The sequence below is a fragment of the Lathyrus oleraceus genome, chromosome 3 (assembly GCF_024323335.1).
Source record: "Lathyrus oleraceus cultivar Zhongwan6 chromosome 3, CAAS_Psat_ZW6_1.0, whole genome shotgun sequence".
Lineage (NCBI taxonomy): Eukaryota > Viridiplantae > Streptophyta > Magnoliopsida > Fabales > Fabaceae > Lathyrus > Lathyrus oleraceus.
The window spans coordinates 38,394,699-38,420,609 of record NC_066581.1 but is presented as its reverse complement, the minus strand read 5'-3'; the positions used below and the strand labels follow the sequence as shown (position 1 = coordinate 38,420,609).

Here is a 25,911-nt window from a genome sequence, read left to right as displayed (position 1 = left end):
AATCTCAAGATGTTTAGAAGTGTTATCCAATCTACTTATATATCTCCAAGGGTTTGCCGGATTTCAAGAGCACACTTTTAAGAATTTACCATTGTGCCTCTAAGATTTTCGCTAGGATTCTCAAACCCATATTTTTATCTTCAGCTCTAAAGTTCTGAAGTTTGCGAAGACCAAAATGATGAAGATATATATTTATAACTACTGAAACCATCAGTTACTTAACGGGTCAGAAACGTAGCACATTAACAAATTAATCTATAAACCGAAATAATCAAGATCGATACACGAAAATTGCCTAGACATGATGACGACCCGACCCTCCGGCGGGCCTGCCACACCAAGTTTGTCGCCGCCACCGGTCTCTGTTGAGTTCCAGGTTGATTTCAAGTTTCTACAATCTATAAACATGTTTTCTTTGTCTTCATCACTTAAGGTTTTAAGACATACTTCAATAATCTCGACCTTGACTTGAAAATATGGTGATATAAAATTACCTACCAAACACCTTATTGCTCTCCAACAATTTAATATCTATTGAATACTTTTTATCAAGTTCAAGCCTCGCTTGAACCTTGATCTTTTCACTTGCATCCACTTTCTCTCAACCAACTTTTTTCTGCTTTAGTAGTCTAACAAAAACACAAGTATGGTTCTTCAACCACTTTTGACTCCATTTGCTTTCAAATGTATCCCCGTGTATCCTTATTTTTTAGTTTTGCAACCCTTCATCCACATTTAAAGCATAATATCCAAGGCACACATAACCATACAATTTACTTCCTTACCTTATCACGAGTTAAATGATAGTTATAGGCTTTTGAAATTGTTTCCTCACTATTACTAGTATTCTTAGTAAAAACTTCTACATCAAACTAAGTTTTCTCCGTTATAGTTTCAAAAAGATTTATGCATATGTCTTTACTCTTCTTCACCTGATATAACTCACTAAAGATAATACATTTATGATTGATAAATGTTGATCCACCAGGTTCTACTCCCAACAAATCATAATGCTTCTTACCTCTCGGATACCCATTAAAGTTACAATCCACAACTTTACCATCAAGTTGCATTGACTTGATTTGATCAATAAGCAAAGTCCTGACGACCTTCAAAATAAAGTAGGTTACAAATTGTCGTACCTCAAAACATGAGAACACGTCCGTCACCGAACTTTATTGTCATACCCCAAAATTTACCCGTTAATATTACAAGGCATTTTTCAAGGCACTCCAACTTCTTTTTCAAGACATTGACCGTAAAGGAACCAAGACCTAGCTCACAGATGGCCCAATCCAGAAAATGGCCCAAACTGGCATGCTCGCTAAGCGAGCAACTCCTTCTCCTAGCGAACCTTTCGCTACAATACTCGCCTAGCGAAGCTTGCGAATACCAGAAAATTCTGGGCTTCATTCTGAGCCCATTAGGTCACAACAAACCATTATAAATACCAGCATTTCAGTCAGAAAGAGAGGACAGAAGGAGACGAACGAGAACCCTAGCAATCAAACCTTGGAGGCTAACCGAGAGAATTCAGAGCAACCCTAAAGGAAACCCTGAAGGCAACTCATCTGCACAAAGGTTACCTCCGCCCAACTCAATCCGATACCAAAGGTGATCTGCCAATTCAACGTTGCAATTCAATTGCAAACAGGTTTGCGCATCACTACTGTTTTATGCTTCCGATCTGTAATCTCAATACATAACGCATCATGATTGAATTCCTGGATATATAATTAGAGTTTGCATGTGAGTTTAAATGTGCCTGAATATCCTGAATGTTTGACCATGTTATTTCTGTAATTGAATGCCATAGGGCGTGCAGCGTGCTGAGATCGTACTGTTCTGAAATTCAAAACCCGCAGCCGCTCGCTAGCACATCGCTAAGCGAGCATGTAGCGATTATTCGCTAAGCCTTCGCTAGGCGAGGCAGAGGCGAACGTGACAGTCGCTAATATTTTGGTTGTTCTGTTCTATGTTTATCTGATCTGTTCTGTTTTAATCATGCGTTATTTTGCCTGACATTCCTACTGCTGTGTTTCTTTTGCGGTGTAATCCTCGATTGCACCCCCATTTGGTATTCTGACCTGTTTGCTGAATATTGTAAGGACTCACATACTCCCGAAGAGGGTAGCTGGCTAGGTATCCCACTTTATTTGTGGGATACCCTTGTGGAGATTCATCCTATTTACTTAATTGATTTTAATGTGGAGATTCACCCTATTTACTTAATTGATTTTAATGTGGAGATTCATCCTAATTACTTAATTAATATGGACCTAATTACCTAATTGATTACAACTACCTAATCGATTGTAAAATATTGCCTCTGAATATGTGATCTTGGACGTCTCTTTGTTGCCTTACGATATTACGGTATTATGGTCATGTCCCGCGAATGTGGGGATACACTTAACAAAGACCCTTCGGTTAAATCATCATGTCCCTATAAAATAAATCATAGTCCCTCGGATGTTGCCTGCGAATATATGATTTTGTCCCTCGATGACCCTTCGTTATAGCCTACGGTTAAACGATGATCGTCCCTTCGAATGCTAAGGTATCCTTACAAATGTTGCCTTCAATGACCAATCGATGACCCTTTTACATCCAAAGGGTAAAACTACTTACTTCTCAATAGTAAGGACAGTTTTACCCTCATAAGGATAGGAAATGCCCATAAAGGCCTTGGGTAGGTATGACCCTTAATTGCTGATTCACAACCTAAAATATTTTTCACACCCCACACCTTTCAAAACATCTTTTAGAAAATCACCACTTGGTATACATTCATACTAGAATCGTTACCGAGTTATATTTTTCTAAACAACTTTCAAAACTAAACGAGATAACCACTTTGTATACATTCATACAAGAATCAGTACAAAGTTAAATTCTCTTTTCAAAACATTTTCTAAACAATTCACCACCACTTTTTCCAGACAAACATAAGTGATCAAGCAATTAAGAGCCCATGGACAACCATGGATACAAAGGGTGCTAATACCTTCCCTTTGTATAATGTACCTCCCGAACCCAAAATCTAACTAAGGTCTTTCCTGTTCTTTTCCACCTTTCCTTATGGGATAAAAGAAAAGTCGGTGGCGACTCTTGCTAACCGTAACATTTGCTTTCCAAAGCAAAAACACACAAAGTCAGTTCATCGTATGACAGAACTGGCGACTCTGCTGGGGATTTAAAAAGAGAGGTTACCTTAAAAAACAAGATCACTTATTCAAATTGTCTGATTTACTTTTAAGGGATTGCTTGGGTATTTTATGCTTGAGTGGAAGATCCTACACCCGGATCTAGTGTACCTTAGGTAAGTAGCAATAGATCATCGCGACTATCCGGCGTATACTGGAATGGTCAAAATGATGGCTACGGTTAATGTGACACTTTGGATGTCCTGATGTTCCTCATGTTTACTTGAGGAAAAATTTGGCTTCCGCGTGGTGTCATCAAAGCATTAACCAGACCTTTAGAACCCTAATTGACTCATCCTAGCCATTAGAAAGTAGTGAGATAACTGACTTCGGTTCCGACTGGGGTTGGTTGAGACTCGATACTACACTCTTTGAGATTGGACTTTAGGGAAGCTTCGGTCAACCACTTGGTGTTGCACTGAGGTGGACTTAAAGGAAGGTCAATGATTTGAGATCCTTCTAGAACCCGGTTACTATTCTAGGACAGGTTGAACCAACCAAACTTCAGTGGGGAGGGTATTTACCTATGGAACTCATGCAAGCCTTAAAACCTAAGAATGATTGTTGTGTGAATTGTTTGTGCTTGTTACTTATTTAACCTCATAACATCATAACATCATAACATCATGGCATTGTACTAACCATTTCAAGGACTTAGGGATTTAACTTTGCTCTGAAACAGGGTTATGGCTTCAAGAAAGACCATTCGGATCAATTTTGTAGCAATCTTTCCTCAACTAAAGGATTTAGTGTCAGAACTTCCTGATCAGACTCAGTTCATCAAGAAACATGGTCATCTCCTCAATTTGGTTACCACTGATTTCAAAGAAGATATGATGAGAGTCCTATTCCAGTTCTTCGATCCTAAACATCATTGCTTCATATTCCCAGATTATCAGTTGGTACCCACATTAGAAGAATTCTCCAGGATGCTTGGGATACCTATCCTTGATCAAACACCTTTCAGTGGTTTAGAAAAGATTCCGAAGTCTGAAGAAGTTGCCGCGGCTTTACACATGACAAAGTCCGATATTGAAACCAATTGGGTAACAAGAAGTGGAGTTAAGGGTTTACTTGCCAAGTTTCTGATAAGTAAGGCCCGAGAATTCCTAAAAGTTATGAATGTCCATGCTTTCGAAGATGTTTTAGCATTACTAATCTATGGTTTGGTGTTATTTCCTAACCTAGACCAATTCATAGATATGAATGCTATTAAGATATTTCTCACTCATAACCCTGTGCCTACCTTGCTTGGAGACATTTTGCATTCCCTTCACACCCGTACTGTGAAAAGGCAAGGGACTCTCATGTGCTGCATACCTTTATTATCTAGGTGGTTTATTTCACACTTTCCTCAATCAGTCTTGAAGAATGAGCAAAATCTGAAATGGTCTCAAAGGATAATGTCGCTCTCCCATTCCGACATCCGTTGGTGTCCTCATCTCAAAGAAAATGTTATCATCATTGACCGTTGTGGATAATTTTCTAACGTACCACCCCTGGGGATAAGAGGAGGTATTACTTATAACCCAGCTTTAGCCCTACGCCAGTTTGGTTATGCTCGAAGAGACGGTCCACATGAAATAATTATTCAAGGCACGGTGTTTGACTATGACAACGATTCCCAAGGTCTCCGTCAAAGATTTGTACGAGCTTGGGGCATGGTGAAAAGAAGTACTTTAGGACCGAAAAACTCTATTCCTATGGAACCTTATCTCAGATGGGTACGCGCAAGAGCTCGTGAACTTGGCATGCCATATCTTGCAGTCGGACCGCTGATTGTTGAACCAGAAGCTGAAGGAGGTACTTCTCAGATCATTCCTTATCCAGATATGCCTACCGATGTTGAAGAGTTGAAGAGATCCTGGATCCAGTTGAGGGAGGAAAGGGATACTTTTGAAGCTCAGTTATGTGCTGAAAGGAAGAAAGTGTTAGAACTCACCAGCCAGCTTAATGAGGAACGAAGACTCAATACATATCTTCGTCCGAAAAGAAGCCGTCCCTGGGAGACTTGAGCTTTTGTTGTATTTTATTTTTTATTGTAATGAACATTGATTAAAAATGATTAATAAAAGTTTCCCTCTTTTTGGTGGTTTACGCAAAGTTAAATTCCAGGAGTCCTTGAAAACATTTCATACATTGCATAGCATAACATAACATTGCATAACAGGTATCCTAAAAGATCAATATTCTCACGGTCTTCCTTCTAAACAGAAAAATGGCTCTCGAACAAACTGTCAAAGATCTCCAAGCTCAGAATGCTCAATTCCAGGAGATGATGCTGAGTTTATCCAAGGGGCAGGAAGAACTGAAGGCTCTCTTGCTCGAGAAGAAGAAAGACAAGAAACCTGTGAGTTACATCAACCCGGGGAGAAGGCTTAAAGGACAGGTTGCAGGAGTCAAGATTAGACTTCCGAAGGATCAAGAAGAGGAGACAAAAAATGATTCAGGAGAGGAGGATGTTGATCTCTTCAACTCTGGGGACGATGATGAAGATTATGAGAATGAACAGTACTCTCCAAGCGATGGCAAGTACAAGTTGCTGGAAGAACGTATGCTAGCTATGGAGGGTCAGAAGGCGCCCGGTCTGGATTTCGAAAGCTTGGGACTGGTCTCTGATGTGGTCATTCCTCGCAAATTCAAGATCCCCACTTTCACTAAGTACGATGGTGCGTCTTGTCCTCAGATGCATCTGAGAGCTTATGTGAGAAAGATTCAGCCATATACCACTGATAGGAAGCTATGGATCCATTTCTTCCAAGAGAGTCTATCTGGCACACAGTTGGAATGGTATTATCAGCTCGAAAACTCTAACATCCGCACCTGGACTGATTTAGCGACAGCCTTCTACAAACACTACCAGTATAATTCTGAATTGGCGCCTACTCGGCTACAGTTGCAGAATATGACTATGGGATCCAAAGAAAGCTTCAAAGAGTATGCTAAAAAATGGAGAGATTTGGCTGGCAGAGTCAAACCCCCCATGACTGATCGAGAATTAGTGGACATGTTCATGAGTACATTGACTGGCCCGTTCTACAGCCATCTACTGGGAAGTTCTTCATCGGGTTTCACTGAACTTATACTGACAGGTGAACGTGTTGAAAGCGGCATTCGAAGTGGGAAGATACAGGCGACTACCTCTGCAAGCACCAAAAGGTCCTACCAGGGGAGGAACGAATCAAATGCTGTGTACGGTCAAAAGGGTCGTAACAAGAAAAATCGTGACCATACCATTGGAGCAGTTACGATTGCAGCACCGCCATCTCAAAACTTCCAGCACAGACAAGACAGGCCAAGAAGGCAGTTTACCAAGATCAATATGACTTTAGCACAGGCACTGCAGGGTATGCTAAAAGCAAATTTGATTACCCTCAGAGATCCTCCTACGAATCCCAACATTACTTCTTCTCGTTATAATCCCAATGCCAGGTGTGCATATCACTCCGATAGCCCCGAGCATGATACAAACGATTGTTGGTCGTTGAAGAATAAGATTCAAGATATGATCGACGCTGGTGAAATTGAATTTGATCCTCCAGGGACTCCTAATGTCATCACTGCACCTATGCCTAACCATGACAAGACTGTTAATGATGTGGATGACAATTCTCACATTTCTAATGTAGCTGATTTAACATCTCCTCTCCTGATCATTAAGAAGAATTTATTGCAAGCTGGTTTATTTCCAGGTTGTGCTGAAAATTGCGATCTCTGTACACTCCAACCTAATGATTGCTTGAAGTTGAGAAATGGTATTCAACGGCTGATGGATGATCGCACAATTCTCTTCGAAAAGGTTCCTAAGGTGGAAAACCCTACTGAAGAAATATTTGTGATTGCTAGGTCCAAAGTTCCAGTGAAGATTACCGCTACTAGAGTGCCTGTGAAGATTACTGCTGAGCCCAAGGTAGCTCCCCTAATCATTACTGCACCTGGCCCAATACCGTATTCCTCCAGCAAAGCCATTCCGTGGAATTATGGAGGTGATGTTTACATCCATGGCGTAAAGCAAGTTGGTAATTCTGCTAATCCTAATGACATTGTTGGGACTAGTAAAGTTACTCGAAGTGGAAGGATCTTCTCTCCAGAAATCTCACCTCCCACCCCTGAAACTCGAGGCAAGGAACCAGTCAACCCTTCTCAGTCAAAGACACCGGTCGAAGTTACTGCTGAAGATGTTGCCAAGCAGGAAGTGGAGGAAATGCTGAAAATCATCCGTAAGAGTGATTTTGATGTGGTAGAACAACTAGGGCATACCCCGTCTAAAATTTCGATGTTATCCTTGTTGTTATCTTCTGAATCTCATGCCAATGCATTGATCAAATTCTTGAAGACCGCTCATGTACCTCAGGAGACATCTGTCGATCAGTTCGAAAACTATGTTGCTAACCTGACTGTTGACAATGGCCTAGGCTTTTCCGATGCTGATCTGACACCAGCAGGAAAGAATCACAATAGAGCTCTGCATATCTCCATTGAGTGTGAGGGGATCACCTTATCTCACGTATTGATCGACAACGACTCTTCTTTGAACGTGCTGCCGACAGCTGTGCTCGATAAACTTGATTGTAAAAGCATTGAACTAAAGCCTAGTGACATGGTGGTGCGTGCTTACGATGGTGCGAAGAGCGTTGTCCATGGTGAAGTGGTTCTCCCTATCAAGATAGGACCTCAAGTCTTCAACACTACCTTTCACGTGATGAACATCCGTCCTGCCTATTCATGCTTGCTGGGACGCCCTTGGATCCATGGGGCAAGTGTTGTAGCTTCATCTCTCCATCAAAAGCTGAAGTATCCAATAGAGGGTAAAATCGTCACTGTGTGTGGAGAAGAAGAGTATATTGTCATTAGTGTGTAGGCCTTCAGATACGTCGAGATGGATGGCGAATTCTTCGAGACTCCTTCTCAGTCATTTGAAGTGGTTCCTCCGCCCAGTCTTGTCCTTAAGCCGACTCCCCTTGTGCCCAAGGTTATTCATGCTCCTCCTGCCATGATTTCTCTGAAGGACGCTCAAGCCGTGGTTGAAAATGGTGGTCGTACTGGTTGGGGTCAACTAATCAACGTACCGTACAAGTCCGACAAGTCTGGTCTGGGATTTAACTCTGAAAGGATGGTCAAAGATTAGATTAATGCTGTAGAAGATGCTGATAGCGATTGCGACCTGGATAGCTGGATTTTCCCAACAATTGGTGACGGACTCAATAATTGGAAGGCTGAAGACACTATCCCGATTTCCTTTAGTCAGGAGTAATTGTTATTGTCTATTTTAGTATTGCAAATTTTTTAGTTTTTACAATTAAACTTCTTAAAGCATTGTGTCTATGCCCGGGGCACAATAGCTAATTTGTTAAGGGTTTTGTCATTTTCATAAGCATATTCACATTCAATAAATCAATGGACTTTTTGCATTCAAATATTGCGCTCTTTATCTTTCCTGTCATCTTCCAAAAAGCTAGGTTTTCTTACACACACCCACGTAACGAATTGCAGATCTGTAAGACCCCAATTTTGGCCCTAAGATCCCTCATGGCATCATATCATATCATATCATTGCCTCAAGGATCTTTGTGCACCTTTGCTTCCCTCCTAGTGGGTGGGTTATCTTGTGAGTGTGGTTCTTGATCACCAAGCATGTATTGCATTTGTATATCATTGCTTTTCATCTGTCTATTGACCAAAGGTACAAAAATATTGTCATCTAACCATGTTACTTGCAGATGAAGCCAGTTAGGTCAAATCAGTCAAACTCAGTCATTGAGATAGATGGTGGCCATTCTTGAAGAATTTGGGCACCATGATCATTCATCAAGAGTTCATATGAGTTGTGACATCATTTTGAATCAAGACATCAAGTGGTAGGGGCTTGGAATTCATCAGAACATGGTTCAGTCAACCAAAACCCTATCAAAGTCAACTGAAGTCAACTATGGTCAACTGTGCATTTAATCAGTGATTTGATGGTGGGAATTGGTTTGAGAGGTCTCATTCATGTCCATATAAGCCTCATATAACATGTCAAACATCCACAGTGAAGAATTTGAAGTCAGACAAGAAATTTCCAAAAATAGAAAGTTGACCTGTAATTGGAATTTGCCAAAAATGGAAAGTTCTTCTCCTCAAATTTACATCATCATAAAAGCTTCAAATGAATTTTTGTCCAACATGAAAGTTGAAGATCTTGTTCTCCTATTTCCAAAAAGTCCAAGAACACTCATTTCTCATGCATGGTTGGCAAGTTATGATCAAATCATTCTCAAAAAATTTTGAACTTCAAAGTGGCATATCTTCCAAACCATTTGGCCAAATTGAGTGAGGTTTTTTGCTATAAGTCATATTTGATGTGCTCTATCCAAATCCTTCATCACATTTTACCAAAACTCAACCAATCAAAATGGCCTTTTTCAAGTGGCTTGAATTAAAAAAGAGGAGGTGAAAAAGTGACTTTGCAAATTAATCATTTCCAACATTTTGTACCAATTGAAAATGTTCAGAAATCACATTTTGGATGTGCTTAAAGCCCAAATTCGCACTGTAGCTTATGCACCTTTGCCATTTGAGTGAAATCCACAAATTAACCAAAAACACTTCATTTTGAGCTAAATGCAATTAACACTTCCTTAACCAAACTTAGCATATTAAACAGAGTATATATGCTGCATTCTGATTGAGAGAAACCCTAGCCACACTTCAGAAAACAGATCAAAATTTCATTCTCTCTAAAACTCTCATTTGCTTCACTTGAACTTTTTGCTGAAAATCTTCAAAGAGCTCGAGCTTGGGTTGATTGTTTCATCATATGCCATCCTTTTGGAAGCTGTAGCAAGTATCATTTCACAACTGTAAGCAAGAAAAGCACCACTGTTCCATTGACCTTCTTCCATGGCAGCTTTGTGTTGGAGCTGAATCGTGCTAGCTGAGCTTCAAGTTCTCCTTCCATTCATCAACACCAACATTAGTGTGCATCTGTTTCAGCTGTTTGAGGCCAAACAACCACGAATTCCATACTGCTTCTCCAAGTCAGGTAAAATTCGAATCACACTATTCTTAAAATCATGTTATGCCTTATAAAGATCTTGCCATGCTGATTATTTTGAACTTTAAATCGTGTGAAATGGTTGAGTATTAAGGAAGTTATGTTGTCATGAAGTTTCATATGTGAATATTGTTTTTGCTTAGTTCTCTTTTGTTAGCATGAGTTAGCGAAAATTAAGGTTGGTTTAGTGATGAGCATGTTGAGATGAGTTGATTGGTATGTCGCTTTGTGATTTTGGTTGACAAGTGTTCTTGCTGGGATTTTGAATGATGAATGTTGCAGTAAACCCTAATTTCCATTGCCCAGAATCTGTTTTGATCCATGGAACCCGTGTTTTGCATGAAAAGTACTGTTCCATTGCCATGAGCCTGTAAGCGCGCAACACGTCCTTAAGTGAAACGCAGAGTTTCACTTAAGAGACCAGATAATTACGGTTATGCCACTGCCGTTTAATTAATTCAATTAAATCATTTTATTTTTCATTTTTTATTTCATTTGATATGCCAATCTTCCAAAAATCATAAGTTCTTCAATTTTAATCCAATTTTGATGGGATTTTTTATGAATTGCTCCACATGACCTCTAGATTTTTATGATGATTTTTCCAGATTTTTTGCACGTGTGGATTTTAAAATGTGCTAGGGTTTGTTCATGTTGTCCATTTTGTGTATGCCTGGCCAAATTGATTGTGAAATAATGATACATTATCCAATGCTTCCCAAATGTTTTGTGCTTAAACTAGACATGTTCATGGTGATTTTGGTGTAGAGTTTGTGAATTTATCATTGCTGGTTGTGGAGATATGATTTTTTTGATTAGGGGTGTGACAATTTGTGTCACACCATTCATGTCCAACTTCATGATTTTAATTACCATGCTTATTGAACTCAAATTGGTCTGGATTTTTGCATGAACATACTTGTGGATGTTGAGAATACATGTGAATTTTTCTGGAATTATTGATGATATTTCCTATTTGATTGGAATTTTTCTCCCCTGTTTGGTCATTTGTTGACTTTTTGTGATACATGATTTCTTTTGATTTGTGAAATTCTCATGCTTTAGATGGATGTGAAATTTGACATGTGAATTGTAGACATCTTAAAATTTGTCATGGTTTTAGTCCCATTCATTTATCATATGTTGTCACTGTTTTATGATTTATTGAAGTTGGTGCATGTTTTGATGCTTTGTATGAGTCTACTTGAACTTGCTTTGACTTTCTGATTTTCATTGACCTACTTCCCTTGATCCAAATGAGCTGAAATTTGGTATGCTTACCATGTACTGGATGATGTTTGATCATGAATTATTTGAGGATTTATTGAAATGTTTGTGATTGGATTTGAATTGAATCATTCTGTTGACTTCTATGAGCTTCTATATGACATGCTTTGACCTAATTTGTTTGTGAAATGATAATGATGAATGATATGAACATGAAACCACTTGGGTTTGTTTCTTGATTGTTTGAACTTGATTTTAGATAACTTTCACTTGCTGTTTTGGATTTTTTATCCCCTTTTGACCCTAGGCTTGTCCTAGTGGTCTTGTTGCTCATGTTTGAGTTTAGTTTTTCAGGTTAAGAAGCAAATGCTTCAAGGAGCTTTATGCAAGTTGCTTGAGTTTGATTGATTATCATGAACTAATTTGTTTGTTTTGTAGGATGTCTAGCTCATATGCTTTGAGTTTTGTGCATTGCACATTTGACTGACTGTGATCCTTATCTTATATTGGTTTTGACTTTGAATTGTGTACTGATTTTATTTGATTGATTTCAGGTACCTTTAGTTGCTCAGTTCTTTTAAGAACTTGCTTTGCTTTGCTTGATAGCATTTGCATTGAGGTAGAATCCTTTTTCTTCATGTAGTCTGGAAGACCTGGCCTGTTACTTGGCCAGGCAACTGTCTGAAGTCCTCCTTAAGAGGCGATGTTTTTGCTTGTTTACTTTTGTCCCAAGCAGGAAAAGTCCTTTAAATAAGGCAAATTGGTAGAATCCAAGAGATATGTAGCCTATCTCCTACTATTCTGTGTGTCACCCACCTTGCTCACACCACATGTGTTGATGCATAGTGAGTAAAAACCCAAGATCAATCGAGTCAATAATCTGTGGAGAGAGTTCCTACTTTCTGAACTCCCACACCTTCTGATATTCAATACTCTCTCTGACCAGAGATAAGAGTGATGAGGCACACCCCTCATATCCTTTCATCTGCTTCACCTTGGCTCTCAATGTCAAGGTTAAGAGCACCATTAACCCTATTCTAGTTGGCTTCAATGCCTAACCCTTTGTATGAGCCTGATTGCTTGGTTATAGAGTGTGCTGAATGACTTTGATTGACTGATTGCTTACTTCATATGCACATGTTTGCTTGCATGCTTTGTGCATTTATCATCATTAATTGCTCATTAGTGCATGATCTTTTCATTTGTCTTTGTGACATATCTTTGTTGTTTGCCCATTGAGGACAATTGTAAGACCATTCATTGGCCTTTGTTCCTATGATATGGAAGTGAGTATAAGACCATCTCATTGGCCACTCATCTTATCTTTGCTTGATGCATTTGTTTGACTGTATGTGAGGATGCAACTGTAAGTCCGTGTAATTTGGCATTTGTCTTCCTATGATCATATGTTGGAGGTTAGAGTAAGCCCAGATAGATTGGCATCTGACATCCAAGTGTTTGCTTTGTTTTTGTTGGAGATTGGTATAAGCCCAGATAGATTGGCATCCGGTATCCACTTTTCATTTCTTTGTTGAGGAGATTAGTATAAGTCCATAGAGTGGCCTCTGATATCCAGTTCTGTTTTAGGAGATTGGTATAAGTCCAGTGATTGGCATCCGGTATCCGCTTTTGTTGACTTTTTTCCTTTGCTTGTTTGTTATTGCTCATTGTCTATTCCAAAGGACACACTTGAATCATCTTCTATATGATTTCAAGAGGTGAACCTTCTAGGAAGTTTTACACTCCATCTTCATCCATTCATCCCATTTTGTCCTAAACCTTTTCACACATTGCTTTTAAAACTTGAGATAAATATTGTGCAAACATCTTCATGCTTTTAAATTAAAAACCTGGACCCCAAGTCCTTGACTTTTTCAAACTCCATTTCATAGTACTTCTTTTGAATCAATCTTAATCATACTTTGACCCTCCTTTTGTGAATAATCATAATCAATTAACTTCACCCATTCAATTGTTTTGTGGCTTTGTCCATTCTTGTTAAGTTTTCATACATTAGCCATAGGTTTGATTTATCCTAGTTGGTTGATGTTAATCTCACCTATTTGTCCTTAGTTGATTGAATTGTAAGTCTTCCTTGCTTATTATAGGGTTAACCCCTCACTAGCAAGTTGAAGTTGTTCTCACATGGTGGACTTGTTGTTTGTATAAGGTTGAGTTTTCTCCCGTGGATAACGTAAGACCTTAGGGCTTGTGTTTAAAATTGAATCCACTAACTTTTGGAAATCTTTTAGCCGAACTACGGCGTTTTGATCCTTACCTTTGATGGAAGGTACGTAGGCAACGGGTTCATCCGTTCGAACACAAAAATAATAAAAATTGTATATTCTTTTCTCATCATCCCAATCATGTTTGCACAATAAATATTTCATAACAAATAACAATTTAGTACAACAAGTGTGAAAAGGGCTCCCTAGGAGTACCTAGGACGTAGTGGGTGCCTAACACCTTCCCATTGCGTAATTTACCCCTTACCCAGACTCTCTGATCTTTTTATTAGTTTTCTACGCGTAAAACTTCTTAGGCTTTTGTTCGCTTTTTAGCCAGTCCTTTGGATAAATAAAAGTGCGGTGGCGACTCGAATTCATTGTATGCTTTGCTTATGGTTTAATCAATAAATCATATAGCGACGAATACACCGCTACAAGATCCATACCCACTCTGGATCCTGTTGATAATAGTTCTACTACTGTTCATTATGACTTTGAAAATCCGATATACCAAGCCGAGGATGGAAGTGAGGAAGATTGTGAAGCACCTGGAGAACTTGCCAGACTGTTACTGCAAGAAGAAAGGACTATACAGCCGCATGAAGAGTCAATCAAAATTGTAAACCTGGGTACTGAAGTGGACAAGAAAGAAGTCAAAATAGGAGCAGGCTTGAGAGACAGTGTCAAGGAAAGATTGATTCAGATGTTACATGACTATATGGAGATTTTTGCTTGGTCTTATGAAGACATGCCAGAACTGGATACTGATATAGTAGTGCATCGTTTGCCAATGAAGGAAGATTGTCATCCTGTTAAGCAAAAGGTTCGTCGCATGCGTCCTGAGATGTCCGAGAAAATCAAAGCCGAAGTTATGAAATAGTTCAATGCCGGTTTTCTAGCTGTTACTTCTTACCCCCAATGGGTTGCTAATGTGGTACCAGTGCCGAAGAAGAACGGTAAGGTGCGAATGTGCGTAGATTACAGAGATTTGAATAATGCGAGTCCCAAAGATGACTTTCCACTTCCGCACATTGATGTTCTGGTAGATAACACCGCTCAACACAAGGTATTCTCCTTCATGGATGGATTCTCAGGTTATAACCAGATTAAGATGGCGCCTGAGGACATGGAGAAAACCACGTTTGTGACGCAATGGGGCACTTTCTGCTATAAAGTAATGCCATTCGGTTTAAAGAACGCAGGGGCAACATACCAGCGTGCTATGGTGGTTTTGTTCCATGACATGATCCATCATGAAATAGAAGTATATGTAGATGACATGATAGCCAGATCTCATACCGAAGAAGAACATCTCGATCATTTATACAAACTGTTTGAGAGGTTGAAGAAATACAAGCTGAGATTGAACCCAAACAAATGCACCTTTGGAGTAAGATCCGGTAAACTCTTGGGATTTATTGTCAGTGGTAAAGGAATTGAGGTTGACCCGGCTAAGGTGAGAGCTATTCAAGAAATGCCAGTGCCCCGTACAGATAAGGAAGTCAGAGGTTTCTTGGGACGTCTGAATTACATCGCCCGGTTTATCTCCCATTTAACTGCTACCTGCAAACCCATCTTCAAACTACTGAGGAAAAATCAAGAGATGATATGGAATGACGAATGTCAAGAAGCTTTTGACAAAATCAAGAAGTATCTCCAGGAACCTCCGATCCTGATACCACCAGTTGAAGGAAGACCTCTAATAATGTATTTGACCGTGTTAGAAAATACAATGGGGTGCGTGTTGGGGCAACATGACGAGTCTGGTCGAAAAGAGCATGCCATATACTACCTTAGCAAAAAGTTTACCGACTGTGAAACAAGATACTCACTGCTCGAGAGAACTTGCTGTGCTTTGGCCTGGGCTGCTCGCCGACTAAGACAGTATATGTTGAGTCACACCACTTTATTGATTTCTAAGATGGATCCTATCAAATATATATTTGAGAAACCTGCCCTCTCCGGAAGAATAGCAAGGTGGCAGATGATTTTAACAGAGTATGATATCCAATACACAACTCAGAAAGCAATCAAAGGAAGCGTGTTAGCCGATCATTTGGCTCATCAAGCAGTTGATGATTACCAATCTATGAATTTTGAGTTCCCAGATGAGGATGTCATGCTTGTTACTGATTACGAAGAACCTGGACCAGATGAAGGACCTGAACTGGGATCCCGATGGACTATGGTTTTCGATGGATCTTCTAATGCGTTGGGCAATGGTGTTGGTGTTGTAATCGTTTCCCCCAAGGGTTGTCATACGCCTTTCACTGCTAGACTATGTTTCGATTGTACCAATAATATAGCTGAGTATGAAGCATGTATTTTGGGACTCAGAGCTGCTATAGACATGAGAATCAAGTTTTTAAGTGTGTACGGAGACTCAGCTTTGGTAATCAGTCAGATCAAAGGAGCATGGGACATTAAACATCCGAATCTCATCCCTTATCGAGAGCGGGTGTTGACATTAATCCCATACTTTGAAGAGATTACATTCGAACATATTCCACGAGAGGAGAATCAGTTGGCAGACGCCTTGGCCACCATGTCATCTATGTTCAGAGTCAGATGGGACAATGAAGCTCCCAGGATCACCATTGAACGACTAGATGAACCAGCATATTGTTATGAACTTAACGCTGCTGAAGTAGAAGAGAAACCTTGGTTCCACGAAGTAAAAAGATATTTAGAAGCTCAGGAATACCCTGAAGGGGCGTCCATCAATGACAGAAAATTCCTGAGGAAGTTCTCCGCTAGATTCTTTTTGAGTAATGGAATATTATACAAACGTAATCATGATTCGACTTTGCTTCGTTGTGTGGATAAAAAGGAAGCAGAAAAGATTATGGAAGACATGCATGACGGTATTTTTGGGACTCACTCTAGTGGACATAGAATGGCCAAGAAGATTCTGAGATCAGGGTATTATTGGTCTACCATGGAAGCTGATTGCCACCATCACTCCAGAACTTGTCACAAGTGTCAGATCTATGCGGACAAAGTACATGTGCCTCCTGCCCCATTAAACGTGTTGACAGCCCCTTGGCCTTTTGCAATGTGGGGAATTGATATGATTGGAGAGATTAAACTTACTGCTTCCAACAGGCATCGTTTCATCCTCGTGGCTATTGATTACTTTACAAAGTGGGTAGAGGCAGCCTCGTTTGCTTCTGTCACTAAGAATGTGGTGGCACGGTTCATCAGGAATAATCTTATTTGTCGATATGGCCTCCCTGAAAGAGTTATCACTGATAATGGCACTAATTTGAACAACAAGATGATTACTGAACTCTGCACGCAGTTCAAGATAAAACACCATAACTCTTCTCCGTACCGGCCAAAGATGAACGGAGCCGTGGAGGCTGCTAATAAGAATATCAAGAAGATCATACAAAAGATGTCAGTAACGTACAAAGACTGGCATGAGATGTTACCATTTGCTCTTCATGGTTATCGCACTTCAGTACGCACTTCGACAGAGGCAACTCCTTTCTCTTTAGTCTACGGAATGGAAGCCGTCTTACCGGTGGAAGTTCAGATTCCCTCTCTAAGAATCATGAAAGAGACAGGTTTAGACGAGGATGAATGGATTCAGACTCGACTCGATTAGATAAATTTGATTGATGAAAAGAGACTGGCGGCTGTTTGTCATGGGCAGATATATCAGAAGCGCATGACCCAGGCATTCAACAAAAAGGTCAAGAGACGGGTGTATCAAATCGGCGACTTAGTTATCAAGCGTATCATTCTACCACAAGGTGATCCCAGGGGCAAATGGACTCCCACATACGAAGGGCCATTTGTAGTTAAGAAGGTATTCTCTGGTGGAGCCATGATACTTGCTACAATGGATGGCGAAGACTTCCCACATCCCGTGAACGCAGACATAGTCAAAAAATACTACGCATAAAAGAGACCCGCTAGGTCGATGTACCTAGGCAAAAGTAAGGGCATCCCGGCGAACCAAAAGGGTTCAGGCAAAAATTAGGGATAAACATATAAAAATGTACGCCCGACGAGTCGAAAACCTGAAAAGGCGGCTTGGGCAAAAAGGGGTATCCTGGTGGACTGAAAACCTGAAAAGGCGGTCCAAGCAAAATTAGGGATTAAGGCGTATGACTATGTCCCGTTCTCAGACAACTTCATCCAAGTTCAAGGGACTGAACAAGCCAATCACTTCTATCCGACAGCAGGAGGTGAGATGCTTGAAGACATAATGACAGTAGCAAAATTAAAATCGATAGGACTTTTCCTTCATAGCTTTTTCTTTATGTCCTCGACAATTTCCTCTTACTAGGATTTCTGTCTCTTTGTACACAAATTGCCTGTTTATAGGCCCTCTTTCAAACTCAATACAATTTTATTTCCAGAAGATGCTTTTGTTTTACTTTTTTTGTTTTGTTTGCGTAAATGTCCATTGATTCAATTTGAATTAATATATGCATTTGAATATGATCGATGTTTACCAAAAATGCATGCATAAAATAGAAATAGCGATTACTACCAGACTTCAGGATCGAGGAGAAGGTCTAACCATGCTTTCCAATGAATCCGTTGCTAATTCTATTCCTCAGCAAAAACCAGTCATTCCCCAGAAGAAATGGGCATCACCAAACAGACTGGTCATCTCTTCTATCCCCAGCCAGGCTCTGTTGAGTGTTTCCACCATCAGACAGAAATCAAGTATCCCCAACTAAGAAAGGGTCATCAATACAAGTATCTCCAACCCGAAGATGGGGATTTATTTTCCCCAGGGAGTCGCCAGGAAAAACTTTTCAGATGCATAATTCATTCATTACATCATTTCACAGCATACGCATGCATACATTGTTCGCATTCATCTCATGCATCATGACATAGCATGAAGCTAACTTTATTTTTCAGGTTAATCATCCTCCTGATACAGTCAAAACAAAGGTCCATTCAGACGGACATCTTTATCAATTACATTCAAGATTCAACTACATCTCTCAGATACAATCCACTCTGGCAAGCGCTCTGATATCCGCCCAATGGTGACATCTTTAAACCCACCCCAGATATTCATTGCAAATACAACATATACAAATACTATCAGATATAGCCTAGCGTACGGTTCATTCTGATTCAACTCAACATATGACTCCTTCAACTCAGATACGATCTAACGTGCGATCCATTCTGACCTTCAACTACTCCAATACGGTCTAATGTACGACCCAGTTGGACCCTCAAATCTTCAGATGCTGCCCAGCGTACGGCACATTCCAGGGTGTAGTCTAGCGTACGACTACTTTCTTCTTCAGATACAGCCTAACGTACGACTCATTCTGCAACTCCAATACGGCCTAACGTACGACCCATTTGGATATTTAACTCAGATACGATCTAGCGTACGATCCATTCTGATTCTACCTTCGTCAGATACAGCCTAACATACGGCTCATTCCGCGACTTAGATACGATCTAGCGTATGATCCATTCTGATCTTTCCTCCCCGGAGAAGTCATCCGCCTAATGAACAACTCACTTTGCTATTCAGATACGGTCTAGCGTATGATCCATTCTGATCCCTTATCCCCAGCAGCGTATAACACACTCTGACTCCCCAGCGAAGTCGACAGCATAATGGAGGACTCACTATACGGTCTAGCGTATGACCCGGTATGACACCCATGTCTTCAGATATCGTCTAATGTACGACGCACTCTGAAGCTCTCATCGTCAAACTTCATGAATGGCATCTTTAAGCCCACCTCCATCAAGACCAACTTTCGATTAACAAGTGCAAATTTTTGGGGCATTCTAGGTGTTCAATAATCTTCCACCTCCAGACCACGAATGGCATACATACCATTCTAACTCTCTCAGTTCAAGAATATTGAACAGGGGCAGCTGTCATACCCCAAAATTTACCCGTTAATATTACAAGGCATTTTTCAAGGCACTCCAACTTATTTTTCAAGACATTGACCGTAAAGGAACCAAGACCCAGCTCACAGATGACCCAATCCAGAAAATGGCCCAAACTGGCATGCTCGCTAGGCGAGCAACTCCTTCGCCTAGCGAACCTTTCGCTACAATACTCGCCTAGCGAAGCTTGCGAATACCAGAAAATTCCGGGCTTCATTCTGAGCCCATTAGGTCACAACAAACCATTATAAATACCAGCATTTCAGTCAGAAAGAGAGGACAGAAGGAGACGAACGGGAACCCTAGCAATCAAACCTTGGAGGCTAACCGAGAGAATTCAGAGCAACCCTAAAGGAAACCCTGAAGGCAACTCATCTGCACAAAGGTTACCTCCGCCCAACTCAATCCGATACCAAAGGTGATCTGCCAATTCAACGTTGCAATTCAATTGCAAACAGGTTTGCGCATCACTACTGTTTTATGCTTCCGATCTGTAATCTCAATACATAACGCATCATGATTGAATTCCTGGATATATAATTAGAGTTTGCATGTGAGTTTAAATGTGCCTGAATATCCTGAATGTTTGACCATGTTATTTCTGTAATTGAATGCCATAGGGCGTGCAGCGTGCTGAGATCGTACTGTTCTGAAATTCAAAACCCGCAGCCGCTCGCTAGCACATCGCTAAGCGAGCATGTAGCGAGTATTCGCTAAGCCTTCGCTAGGTGAGGCAGAGGCGAACGTGACAGTCGCTAATATTTTGGCTGTTCTGTTCTATGCTTATCTGATCTGTTCTGTTTTAATCATGCGTTATTTTGCCTGACATTCCTACTGCTGTGTTTCTTTTGCGGTGTAATCCTCGATTGCACCCCCATTTGGTATTCTGACCTGTTTGCTGAATATTGTAAGGACTCACATACTCCCGAAGAGGGTAGCTGGCTAGGTATCCCACTTTATTTGTGGGATACCCTTGTGGAGATTCATCCTATTTACTTAATTGATTTTAATGTGGAGATTCACCCTATTTACTTAATTGATTTTAATGTGGAGATTCATCCTAATTACTTAATTAATATGGACCTAATTACCTAATTGATTACAACTACCTAATCGATTGTAAAATATTGCCTCTGAATATGTGATCTTGGACGTCTCTTTGTTGCCTTACGATATTACGGTATTATGGTCATGTCCCGCGAATGTGGGGATACACTTAGCAAAGACCCTTCGGTTAAATCATCATGTCCCTATAAAATAAATCATAGTCCCTCGGATGTTGCCTGCGAATATATGATTTTGTCCCTCGATGACCCTTCGTTGTAGCCTACGGTTAAACGATGATCGTCCCTTCGAATGCTAAGGTATCCTTACAAATGTTGCCTTCAATGACCAATCGATGACCCTACGATGACCCTTTTACATCCAAAGGGTAAAACTACTTACTTCTCAATAGTAAGGACAGTTTTACCCTCATAAGGATAGGAAATGCCCATAAAGGCCTTGGGTAGGTATGACCCTTAATTGCTGATTCACAACCTAAAATATTTTTCACACCCCACACCTTTCAAAACATCTTTTAGAAAATCACCACTTGGTATACATTCATACTAGAATCATTACCGAGTTATATTTTTCTAAACAACTTTCAAAACTAAACGAGATAACCACTTTGTATACATTCATACAAGAATAAGTACAAAGTTAAATTCTCTTTTCAAAACATTTTCTAAACAATTCACCACCACTTTTTCCAGACAAACATAAGTGATCAAGCAATTAAGAGCCCATGGACAACCATGGATACAAAGGGTGCTAATACCTTCCCTTTGTATAATGTACCTCCCGAACCCAAAATCTAACTAAGGTCTTTCCTGTTCTTTTCCACCTTTCCTTATGGGATAAAAGAAAAGTCGGTGGCGACTCTTGCTAACCGCGACATTTGCTTTCCAAAGCAAAAACACACAAAGTCAGTTCACCGTATGACATTTATTTATTCTCAAAGAGGGAAAGGGTAAATATCGATAAAATCTACAAAAAAACGACAATGATTATGACCATCGCAATCAAATTAGGGTTCGAGGATAGATTACGCAAGGGGAAAGTATTAACATCCCTCACGTCCGTTGTACTCAACGGAAACTGTTTAGTTAGTTACACGTATTAGTGTTTGCTTTTGAAATGTTAGGCTTATCGAGTTATTAAAAGAAAAGGAATATGACTACAAGGTTTATTATTTTCATTAGGGTATCTGACGAGACTTTGGATCTCGCCCTTACGTATCTTTGGATGCGATAGAGAACTCAAGACTTACGTAGTTCTGGATAGAAAATGTTTGTTTGTTAGTCGATTTTAGCGAAAGTTATTCTGTGTCAATCGACAAAAAATATTATTTACCAAAAACAGGTGAGGTGCAAATGTTTACATCACATTGAATGGATTTACAAATCAACATTTATGGAAAAACGCCACTTATCTCAACTCACATGATTGTGGATGAAGCACTGTTCAACATCGTCTCAAGACAAAATATCTTTCGTTAGTGAAAAAGGTTAGAAGGTCATTGCGCGACAGTGAGAAAAGAGTTTGATGTGTTTGAAGTATTTTTAGTGATTACGAGAACTCGGACGGACGAGAACTACATCTCGTTTCCAACTCTCGGGAGCTCGTGGACTATACCACATTCCCTTTTCATCTTATTTGTGAAAAGAGTCTAATACTTTTAGATTTTTTTGAGTTTATTTGAAAAAATACACTCAATGTCAATCAAAGTTTATTACACATTGTGGATTTGATTTAAGGATGAGTGTTTGGATTGGCGAGAATTACATCTCGGATCCCAACTCTCAAGAGCCCGTGGACTACACTCCATTCCCTCTCATCCTATTTTATTGAAAAGTGTCAAATAATGATTAGGTATTTTTTATTTTTCATTGGGAAAATGGCTTGACGTTGTATAAAGCATTTAATTATCGTTTGAAAAAAAAGATTTGGAAAGAAAGGTTTGAGGTGATTTGAAAATGAATGAATGTGAAAAGTTGATGAAGATGATTAGTGGAAATGGTTTGAAAAGATTGAAGGTGAAATGAATTTAGAGTTAAATGGTGGAGACTTTGTGTTAACCAAGTGTTTTTGAAAATGGAACTTGGTATTGACCAAGTGTTATCATTTTTGAAAGGGTTGATTTTTTTTTTTTTGTTATTCATTTTTAATTATTTATTATTTCACCAATGAGAACGAAAGCGACAAAAATAAATAAAAATTACAAATAAATGGTGGGGATACATTTGTAAAAGGGGGAATAAGATAAATAAATATAAGACAAACATTACTAAAATAAAATTAAACAATTAAAACAAATAAAATAAAAAAAAAGAAATAAATATTAATCACAAAGAGAAATATAAGAAGAATAAGTTAACTTAAAGTAAATTTTTTATTTTTTATTTTTAATTAATTAATTTTTAATTTTTGAAAAAAAGGAAGAAAATCTCAAATCATTTATTCAAATAATTATCTAAATATCTAAACAAAATAAAAGTTTTTTTCTTGCTTAATTTTTCATTTTTTTACTATCATAATAATTATCATCTTTATTATATTTTATTATCATTTATTATAATGTATCTAACTAAAAAAACAAAATAAAATAAGGACAAACTAAAATAAAACATTAAAAAAAAGGCTTAATGGGTTAGAGCGATGATACATTTTTTTTGGAATGAGAATTAATGAAAATAAATATATAAAAAAATAATATATAAATACACTTAAAATAAGTAATACAAAAAACAAAGAAAAGTGAACATTAATTACAAAATAAAATAATAAAATAATTTTTGATAAATTTTTTTGTTGTTTTTTTAAGGGGTCACATTATTTTTTTTTATTTTTTAGACATTAGAAAATAATTGATTGATGTCTTTTTTAAATAACTTTTTTGATAAAATAAATTTAAGCACTCACTTAAATAAATAAACTAAAATAAAAAGATAAAGAAAATAAATACAAAAATCTTTGTCTTTTTTAGATTTATATTATTTATTTATTTAAATAAAAACTTAAATCTTTTTAAAAAAAAAATTATTTTGTCAAGAGTAAAATTATTATATTTTTTTTTATAATTTATACATTAGGATTTTTTTTTATAAAAAAACATAAATATTAAGCACACATTACATAAATCTAAATATGAAGATAAATATTAAACTAAAAAACACAATTCCCCTTTTTTGAAACTTAATAAAAGGATAGTATTGTTATAAAAGGTTATTCTTGTGAATGCAGATTAATGGTCACAAAAGCACTTATATGTTTTTTTTCTCCCATGTATGATGTTGGTATAGTAAATAAATTATTTAGTGTGTTGCAATCCCAATAGGAAAAATGGTGGAGAAGTTGAAGCACGGTGGATAGTATGCAGAAACTATGTTCATCATTAGAGCCTATTCTACAGAGTTGTAAGAAAATTAATTTCATTATGGTATTAATTCTTAACATGATTATTTGTTTATTGTATATTTTGAATTGATATTTTTTATCATTGTATTACCTTAAGGTATCAATTGCATATTTTTCCTGAAAGAGTTGTGAGAATCTAACCCAATTGGCCCATAAAAATAATTTTTGAGATTACTGTCTCTGCAATCAATTTCTTATATGTTGGGGACAATTAAATAGCTTCGTAAGAAGTCTAATCAGAGGTTTGATGCTCGAAAGGTTTATTTAATGTTATTTGTCTATTTTAGTTGTGATTGTGACTGCATTTTCTTATGATAACTCTTTTGATTTAAAGTTACAAAAGCTGATGCATTTTAAAAAGTTCTCAGATGTAACAAAAGGACAACTTCACACGTTGAGAAAACTTATATGTGAGACAATATGACTCTTGAAGATTTCTTTACCTTAAACAATTTTCTTTTTCTTTTCCAATTTTTATTTTAATCTTTAAATTTAATTAATTGTAATAAATGTAGTATTTTATTTTTCTGTAATTTTAGATCTGTAATAAATTATGATAATTTTGTATTATTTTTAATAATAAACTAAAATAACTTTTAATATTAAAGAATGCTATTTTGATATTATATTTATTATAAATAAGTAATATTAAAATTATACTTATCGATTAAACATATTTGATATAACTAAATTTATGCATTAAAAAATAAATATAGTACTAAATAACTTTATAATTATTAAAAAGAGGATTTTTTTTTAAAATAACCATGTTTTTTAAAAAAAATACGAAAATAACCAACTTTTAATTTTTTTTCCCAAAATAACCATGTTTGGGGAGGATGCACTGAGCCTCTTGATCGAACACACAGCCTTTGAATCAATAGTGAAACAGTTTACCATTGCACCATAGACCCTTCAATTGCACCATAGACCCTTCAAGTTAATTTGTTTCATCATATATTTAATGAGCCATTATTCTTAGATCATAAGAGAAAGACACTAAATTTTTATTTTAAATTTTAATATCTTAAATATATGAATTATATTCTTCAATATTTATATAATTTATTTATAATCAATATAAATTGTTATTTCTATTTTAAATTATATGTTACTCCTATTTTGTAAAATATTTTATTTTATATTTTAAGTTGTTTTGCAATATAAATTAAATATTAATAAGTTTTTCTTATCATACTATCTACTATTTATATTATTCTTTTATTTCATCATCTTTTCATTTCATTAATAAATGATATGTAATTTATTTATTTATAAAATTAATTATAATCTAAATTTGTGTGAAATATCATAAAGAAATTATTATTTAGGACGAAGAAAGTATCTCATTTAAGTTATGCACGACTTTTAAAAAATAATTGATAGTATTTATTTTATTATTAAAATAAATTTGATTTATTATAATGTTTTATTTTAAAAAAATATATTGTTCTTTTTTCATTTTATTAAATTTTATCTCTATTCTTTAATTTTTAAAAATATTATATATTAATATATTCAAATTAGTATTCAATTATTTTGTGTTTTATTTTATAATGTATTTATATTTTATTAATTTTTTATATATTAAATATTTAAGTATTATTTTATATAACTTAGACATGTATTAATATATTATATTATTTATAAAAAGTAACTTATGATAAGACATGTATTAAATATTTAAGTATTATTTAAATATTTAACTTAGACATGTATTAAATATTTAAGTATTATTTTATGATAAGAAAAACTTATTAATATTTAATTTATATTGCAAAACAACTTAAAATATAAAACAAAATATTTTATAAAATAGGAGTAACATATAATTTTAAATGGAAATAGCAATTTATATTGA

At 37.2% G+C, this 25,911-nt stretch overlaps 1 long non-coding RNA gene across 2 annotated transcripts in view; it reads left to right on the top strand.

Moving 5' to 3' along the window:
- Nucleotides 1–1,679: 1,679 nt before the first annotated feature.
- The window catches only part of LOC127132340 (uncharacterized), a 25,161-nt gene continuing 929 nt past the window's right edge, over nucleotides 1,680–25,911 (top strand). Inside the window, exon 1 of one of the 2 annotated variants that reach the window (XR_007806673.1) lies at nucleotides 1,680–1,689. This is a non-coding gene — a long non-coding RNA (uncharacterized LOC127132340). Of the gene's footprint in view, nucleotides 1,690–20,072; nucleotides 20,083–25,911 lie in introns of those variants that run through there. The other variant, XR_007806672.1, reaches the window with a different exon arrangement.